This window comes from Gekko japonicus, unplaced genomic scaffold, assembly GCF_001447785.1.
Source record: "Gekko japonicus isolate JY-2015 unplaced genomic scaffold, Gekko_japonicus_V1.1 scaffold3853, whole genome shotgun sequence".
Taxonomy (NCBI): Eukaryota; Metazoa; Chordata; class Lepidosauria; order Squamata; family Gekkonidae; genus Gekko; species Gekko japonicus.
The window spans coordinates 104,025-113,103 of NW_015165940.1; positions in this window are offsets into that span (position 1 = coordinate 104,025).

Here is a 9,079-nt window from a genome sequence, read left to right on the forward strand (position 1 = left end):
TTTCTGTCAGAGCTCTCTCAGCCCCCACCTACCTCACAGGGTGTCTGTTGTGGGGAGGGGGAAGGGAAAGGAGTATAAATCCAATCTCCTCCTCCTCCTCCTCAACAGCTGCTGCCCCATGAAGTGTTGCCTAGTGGTTAGTGTTCCAGACAAGAATTTGGGAGACCCAGGTTTGAATCTGAGTTGGGAAATACCTGGAGATGTTAGTGGTGGAGCCTGAGCGGTGGGTGTTGCCTTCTGACTCACTTCCGGTGATGCCAGGAGGCGTGGTGTATGCAAATGAGTTATGCTAATGAGTTATGCCAATGAGCTCCTGCACCTCTTTTTCTATGAAATGACCCCTGCCTCTTTCCACTGTGGAAACGGCCCACTGATACCCACTCTCTGTTTCCTGTTAGTTAACCAGTTTCTAACCCACAAGAGGACTTGTCCTTTTATCCCATGACTGCTGAGTTTACTTAGGAGCCTTTGATGAGGAGCTTTACCAAGAGCTTTCAGGAAGTCATCGCTGGCTTCCTAGTGTTGCCAGGTCCTACCTGGCTGCCAGTGGGGGGGACTCCCAATCCTTCCTGTGGGTCTTCTGGTGTGTGCACAAAGCCCACGCGCCGTGATGACATTACCCGGAAATGACATCATCGTGTTTCTGCCATTGGGGGCGACACTCTAGGATTTGGGCAAAACTCTATGGGTTTTTTGGGGCCTCAAAACCCATAGAGTTTTGCCCAAAACCTAGAGCGTCGCCCCAAACATCAGAAACACAATGATGTCATCGTGCCAGCATGGTGGCACCGGGAGGGGGCTTCTCAGGGGTGGGGCTTCCTCTGTCGGCCAGCTGAAATTGGGGGTCCTCTGGTCCAACCGTGGGAATGTCATCTTAAAGGGTTAGAATAGGTTAGAATGGATAAAAGGAAGTACCTCTTTATCCAAAGAGTGATTAACACTTGGAATTCACTGCCACAGGAAGTGGTGGCAGCTACAAGCACGGACGGCTTCAAAAGGGAAGTAGATAAGCATATGGAGCAGAGGTCCATCAGTGGCTATTAGCCACAGGGTATAGATAGGGGCTCTGGGGCAAGTGATGCTCTGTCTTCTTGGTGCTTGGGGGGGGGGTCAACAGTGGGAGGGCTTCTAGGGTCCTGGCCCCACTGCTGGACCTCTTGATGGCACCTGGTATTTTTGGCCACTGTGTGACAGAGTGTTGGACTGGATGGGCCTTTGGCCTGATCCAACATTGGCGCCTCTTATGTTCTTAACACTGGTTACAAGTTCTTTCAGGGCTGTTCTCTTAGGAGCAGTTCTCGAGAGTTCTCTCTCAGCCCCACCTACCTCACAGGGTGTCTGCTGTAGGGAGGGGAACGGAAAGGGGATTGCCAGCTGCTCTGAGACTCCTTCGGGTAGAGAAAGGGTGGGGTATAAATCCAATCTAATGCTCCTCTCTTCTTCTTCTTCTTCTTCTTCTATGGAATACATTATTAGACATGTCTAATGTGTTAATCGGTTGATGGATGACTGGCGTCACTTCGGAACACACCTGCGGGGCAAAGAAGTCCTTTTAATTCTGCCTCTCTCCTTCCCCTCTTTGGACCGTTCACCTCCATGCTTTTGAAGACAAAGGAAGGGAAAGAACAATTGAAAGGGGAAAAAAACGCCGGGACGTGGCCACCGATTTGCAGCATTTAACACACGTTAGGAATGAATCAACGTGGAGAAAGATTTTTCGTTCAATCCAATTTGGCAGATGGCTCCTTTGTTTCAGGGCCGGTTGACACCAGCGGCAGCTGTGTTAATGGAAGGCAAGGTCTTCAGAGCCTCATGTGTAAAACATCAGAAACCATCGCAGAACTCTCTGCTGACATCCCTCTATCTTCTTCATTGTTCGCAGTTCCGCAGGCGATGCGTACGGGCACCCGGGGTTCACGGGCGTGAGCACTTCCATGCAATTATCATTCCTCGTGTCCTTTTACCTCCTTTAGCTGTTTTTTCTTTGCTGTGGATTAACTGGCTGCCAAAGGAGGAAATCCACAAAATAGGACATCGAGTTATGAAACCAGCTTCAGATGCAAGAGAGATGGTAGGACTTGCAATATGAACCTGAGCCTTTGCACCCGTCTCCAGATTAAATCATAAGAACATCAGAAGAGCCCTGTTGGACCAGACCAGGGGTCCATCTAGTCCAGCATCGTGTCTCACACAGGGGACAACCAGTTCCTCTAGAGGGCCAACAACAGGGTATAGAGGCCGAGGCCTTCATAAGAACACCAGAAGAGCCCTGCTGGATCAGACCAGTGGTCCCTCTAGACCAGCATCCTGTCTCACACAGTGGCCAACCAGTCCCTCTGGAGGACCAACCACAGGGCAGAGTGGCTGAGGCCTTCATAAGAACATCAGAAGAGCCCTGCTGGATCAGACCAGTGCTCCATCTAGTCCAGCCTCCTGTCTCACACAGTGGCCAACCAGTTCCTCTGGAGGGCCAACAACAGAGGCCAAGGCCTTCATAAGAACATCAGAAGACCCCTGCTGGATCAGACCAGGGGTCCACCTAGTCCAGCCTCCTGTCTCACACAGTGGCCAATGAGTTCCTCCTGAGGGCCAACAACAGGGCATAGAGGCCGGGGCCTTCTTAAGAAGATAAGAGCTCAGCTTGATCAGAGCAATGGTCCATCTAGTCCAGCATCCCGATTTATACAGTGGCCAACCTGTTCCGCCGGATGGCCAGCAGCAGGGCATGGAGGCCAAGGCCTTCCCCTGATGTTGCTTCCTGGCTCTGGGATTCAGAGGATTTGTGCCTCTGAATGTGGAGGTTCCCCTCAGTTAGGGTCGCCAGGTCTGCTGGGCATGTTGGGGGCAGAGTCACTATCATTCAAGGGGAAAACATCACCTCCGGATCTGGTCTGGTGAGTAAGGGGCCAATCGAGCGGGCAACCCTCCCCCCCGGGGACCTGGCAACCCTATCCTCCGTGAATCTATCTAATCTCCCTTTAAAGCTGTCTAGGCCTCTGGCAGCGAATTCCAAATTTTAATCACTCTCTGTGTAAAGTAGTATTTTCTTCTGTCCATCCTGAAAATCAGAACTCGTGGGCGCTCCATGAAATTGCTGGGCGGTTGGGTTAGAATGGATAAAAGGAAGTCCTTCTGTACCCAATGAGTGGTTAACACACGGAATTCACTGCCACAGGAGGTGGTGGTGGCTACAAGCATGGACAGCTTCAAGAGGGAATTAGATAAGCATATGGAGCAGAGGTCCATCAGTGGCTCTTAGCCACAAGGGATAGATAGGGACTCTCAGTCTGGCGCAAGTGATGTTCTGCAGGGCTTTTTTTGTAGAAAAAGTCCAGCAGGTACTCATTAGCATATTAGGCCACACCCAGCAGCAGAACTCCATTAGCATATTAGGCCACTTCCCCTGACTGCACCGCTCATTAGCATATTAGGCCACATTCCCATGTTACCAGAAGTGTGGTCATCCAGCCACACCCACCTTTTGCTTCTTATTCTGTTTACCTTGTTTGTTGTCAAAACCCAGGGCATTTTTTGTTGCAGGAACTCCTTTGCATGTTAGGCCACACACCCCTAATGTAGCCAATTCTAACAAGTTCCTGCTGTTGGGTGTGGCCTATTATGCTAACGAGTTCCTGCTGGGCGTGGCCAACTTGGGAGCCAGCCGGAACTCCGTTCCTGTGCATTCCTTTTGGCTTCTCTTATGTTCTTAAATGAGTTTTCAGCTAAACGTTAGGAAGAACTTCCTGACAGTTAGAGCAGTTCCTCAGTGGAACAGGCTTCCTTGGGAGGTGGTGGGCTCTCCTTCTTGGGAGGTTTTGAAGCAGAGGCTAGATGGCCATCTCACAGCAATGCTGATCCTGTGAACTTAGGCAGATCATGAGAGGGAGGGCAGGAAGGGTTGCCTCCAATGTTCCCTCTAAGCTGAGTTAGTGTGAGCCAGCTCACAGTTTTTTAGCCTTCGGCTCACACATTTTTGCCTTACCTCAGGAGGGGTGGCCCCAGAGCAAACTAATTTATGCAGCAGCCAAATCGCTCACTCATGACCTTAATGCCACAAACTCACAAAGTAGAATTTTTGCTCACAAGACTCCACAGCTTGGAGGGAGTATCGGTTGCCTCAGTGCTTAGTTCTCGTTTGGAGTAGTGGTTAAGTGCGCGGACTCTAATCTGGGAGAACCGGGTTTGATTCCCCACTCCTCCACTTGCACCTGGCTGGATTACCTTGGGCAAGCCGTAGTTCTTTCAGAGCTGTTCTTGAAAAAGAGCAATTTCTGTCAAGCATTCTCTCAGCCCCACCTGCCTCACAGGCAATGTTCCCTGTAAGCTGAGTTAGTGTGAGCTAGCTCACAGTTTTGTAGCCTCCGGCTCACACTTTTTTGTCTTCGCTCAGGAAGGAGGGCTCCAGAACAAACTAATTTATGCAGTAGCCAATTCGCTCGCTCACAACTTTAATGCCAGTAGCACACAAAGTAGGATTTTTGCTCACAGGACTCCACAGCTTAGAGGGAGCACTGCTCACAGGGTGTCTGTTGTGGGGAGGGGAAGGGAAAGGAGTTTGTAAACCACTCTGAGACATCTTCAGGTAGTGCAGGGCGGGGTGTAAATCCCATCTCTTCTTCTTCTTCTTCTTCGTGGCCCTTTCTTATACTCCCAGGGAAATGCTGAATGCCACTTTGGGGTCAGGAAGCATTTTTTCTCCAGGCCAGTTCGACTGGGGATCCTGGAGGGGTTTTTTTTGGCCATCTTCTGGGTATGGAGCAGGGGGTCACTGGGGGTGTGGGGAGGAGGTATTTGTGAATTTCCTGCATTGTGCAGGGGTGGACTAGATGACCCTGGAGGTCCCTTCCAGCTCTATGTTTCTAAGTTGATTGAAGTCAGTGGGTTTATTAGACTCTACCAATGCGATCTTAAGTGGAAGGGGGGGGGAAGGAAGTGGGACAACTTACTTTCATATTATACCAGACTCAATTTAACCTCAGGGCTGGCCTGACCGCTGGGCAAACTTAGGCAGTCGCCTAGGGGACCAGATATTGGGGGCCACCACCAAGGTAAGAGGAGTCTCCTCTACTGGCTTGAGGGAAGCTTGACATTAACTGGCTGCTAGAATCTCCATCGTTGTTGACTCTGGTCATGATGGAACACAGAGAGCTAGTTTTGTTTTGACACTATTAATTCTGAATGCCCAATTAGTAAAACTTTCATTCCAGACTTCTCACTTTTGTCTTTATTGACTGGAGCTGTCAGCCCTACGTCAACCAAACCACCTTGGGCTTCAAGCTTTCTCCATTCCCCATCTTTAGATATAGAACTGCAGCATAAATGATTTGCTAAAAAGCTTGAACTGTGAACATAAGAAGAGTCCTGCTGGATCAGACCGGTGCTCCATCTAGTCCTGCATCCCGTCTCATGCAGTGGCCAGCCAATTCCTCTGGAGGGCCAGAAACAGGACATAGAGGCTGGGGCCTTCCCCTGATAAGAATGTAAGAACAGTCCTACTGGATCAGACCAGTGGTCCATCTATTCCACCATACTGTCTCACACAGCAGCCAGCCAGTTCCTCTGGAGGTCCAAGAGCAGGGCACAGAGGTCGAGGCCTTCATAATGAAACATAAGACGAGCACTGCTGGATCAGACCAATGGTCCATCTAGTCCAGCATCCTGTCTCATGCACTGGCCAGCTAGTTCCTCTGGAGGGCCAACAGGAGGGCATAGAGGCCTATGCCTTTCCCTGATAAAAACATCAGAAGAGCCCTACTGGATCAGACCAATGGTCTATCTAGTCCACCATACGGTCTCACACAGCAGCCAGCCGGCTGGCCTGGAGGTCCAACAACAAGGCATAGAGGCCAAGACCTTCATAAGGAACATGAGAAAGTTGGCCAACAACTTCAGTTTCTCTGGAGGGCCAACAACATAGAGGCTGAGGCCTTTCCCTGATAAAAACATCTGAAGAGCCCTACTGGATGGGACCAATGGTCCATCTAGTCCACCATACTGTCTCACACAGTGGCCAGCCGGCTGGCCTGGAGGTCCAGCAACAAGGCGTAGAGGCCAGGACCTTCATAAGAACATGAGAAAGGACCTACTGGATCAGACCAGTGGTCCATCTAGTACAGCAGGATCTCTCACACAGTGCACAACCCCAGTTCCTCTGGAGGGCCAAAAACTGGGCATAGAAGCTAAGGCCTTCCACTTTTGTTGCCTCCGGGCACTGGAATTCAAAGGCTGACTGCCTCCAAATGTGGAAGTTCCCTTTAGTCACTATGGCTGGTATCCATTGATAGACCTCTCCTCCATGAACCCAATTCCCCTTTTAAGCCCTCTGTGCTAGGGTTGCCAAGTCGGGTGTTGCGCCACAGCGGGGGACTCTCGGCTGGCGTCTGGAGTGCACGCACGCGTGCCACACACACATCACCCGGAAGTGACATGACGACGCCAAGCACGCTGGGGGCGGGGCCACGACCATCTGAGGGAAAAACATAGAGTTTTCCCTCGGATGACTGTGGCCCCACCCCCAGTGTGCCTGGCGCGGTCGCTTCTGGGTGACGCGCACGTCGGGGTGGAGCTCCCCCCCGGGCCCGATCCACTAGTGGCGGGGAACGGGCCTCTGGGGCGGGGTTTTCCCCGCCCCCCGGGGGGACTTGGCAAGCCTACTCATTGCCCATCACTACATCCTCTAGCAGCAACTGAATGGTGACATGATTGAGGTTTATAAGATTATGCATGGGAAAGAGCAGGTAGAGAAAGAGGTACTTTTCTCCCTTTCTCACAATACAAGAACTCGTGGGCACGCCATGAAATTGCTGAGCGGTCGGGTTAGAGTGATGCTCTGTCTTCTTGGTGCTTGTGGGGGGTCAACAGTGGGAGGGCTTCTAATGTCCTGGCCCCACTGGTGGACCTCCTGATGGCACTGGTGTTTCAGGCCACTGTGTGACACAGAGTGTTGGACTGGATGGGCCTTTGGCCTGATCCAACATTGGCGTCTCTTATGTTCTTATGTTCAAATCCTACATTTTAATCACTTTCTGTGTAAAGAAGGGTTTCCTGTTGTCCATCCTGAACCTACTGCCCATCAGCTTCATTGGATGCCCTCGAGTTTTAGTGTTTGGGGAGAGGGAGGGAAAGTTCTCTTTCCTCCTAATTTTATAAACCGCTATGATGTCCCCCCCCCCTTTGTTTCTTTTGTACATTGAAAAGTCCCAGACTCCTCAGCCTTTCCTCATTGGGAAGGCGCTCCAATCCCCTCATCGTCTCGGTCACCCTCCTCCATACTTTTTCCAGCTCTGCGATGTCCTTTTGGAGATATGGTGACCAGAACTGAACACAGAACTCCAAAGGAGGCTGTGCCATATATCTATCCAGGGTGCCATATATCTATCCACATCATCTTATAGAATCATAGAATCATAGAACGTTGGAGTTGGAAGGGACCTTGCAGGTCATCCGGTCCAACCACGCCAGCTTCATTGGATGCCCTCGAGTTTTAGTGTTTGGGGAGAGGGAGGGAAAGTTCTCTTTCCTCCTAATTTTATAAACCGCTATGATGTCCCCCCCCCCTTTGTTTCTTTTGTACATTGAAAAGTCCCAGACTCCTCAGCCTTTCCTCATTGGGAAGGCGCTCCAATCCCCTCATCGTCTCGGTCACCCTCCTCCATACTTTTTCCAGCTCTGCGATGTCCTTTTGGAGATATGGTGACCAGAACTGAACACAGAACTCCAAAGGAGGCTGTGCCATATATCTATCCAGGGTGCCATATATCTATCCACATCATCTTATAGAATCATAGAATCATAGAACGTTGGAGTTGGAAGGGACCTTGCAGGTCATCTGGTCCAACCCCCTGCACTCTGCAGGAGCGTAGCTGAAAGAGAGCCCTACAACATACCCGAAAGATGGTCGTCCAGCCACCGCTTGAAAACATCCAGCGAAGGAGCATTCACCACCTCCCGAGGCAGTCTGTTCCACTGCTCAACCACTCTTACAGTTAGGAAGTTTCTCCTGATATTTAGCCGGTAATTTCACTGCTGCAGCTCATTGGGCTGACATTTTCATTGTCCTATCTACTGTGACCTCAAGATCTCTTTACCATTTGTGTGGACTTAAAATTGGGACTTTCTGTCCCATTGTGCATCATGTTACACTTACCTACTTTGAATTTCATTTGTCATACTGTAACTCTTTCAGCCTTTCCTTGTAAGACGTTGGATTCTAACCCTCTCCATTCCAGCTCTGCAATGTCCTTTTGGAGATATGGTGACCAGGACTGTACGCAGTCTTCCAAATGAGGCTGCACCATAGATCTATCCAGGGGCATTACCATATCATCTGTTTTATTTTCAGTCCCTTTCCTAATAATCTCCAGCACAGAGTTTGTCTTTTTCACTGCTGCAGCTCATTGGGCTGACATTTTCATTGTCCTATCTACTGTGACCTCAAGATCTCTTTACCATTTGTGTGGACTTAAAATTGGGACTTTCTGTCCCATTGTGCATCATGTTACACTTACCTACTTTGAATTTCATTTGCACACGCATCCCAGTTGGTGGATATCCTCCTGTCACAGGTGGTCTTTAATATGCATTACAACGTGCAGAAGGTCCCGGGTTCAATCCCTGGCATGTTTGGTTAAAAGGATCAGTTAGGTGATGTGAAAGACCTCTGTCTCAGACCTTGGAGAGTTGCTGCCAGTCTGAGTGGGCAATACAGACCTTGATGGACCAAGGGTCTGTGTAATGATTCCATTTTTGGTGTGTCTGTTTCTTTAAATGTTTAGTTTGACTGCAGTAATGTAAGAAGAGTGAGAGGGAAACAAGCATGATGTGATTGGCTGGTGACTGAGAGTGTGGGCGGAGGGGTGTCTATGAAGCGATTCTGTGTGTGAAGTTTGAAGAGCAAGAAGCAGCCAGGTAAGTAGCCAAGCCCCCCCCCCCAGCCCGCCTTCAGGTACGAGCTCTCCCTCCTCTGCAAGGACAGATCTGCACGTTCCCCCCCCCATAGCTAGCAATGCAAAACTGTCCAGTGGCACCTTTAGACCAAGTTTTATTCAGGCACAAGCTCTCCCTCCTCTGCGAGGGCAGA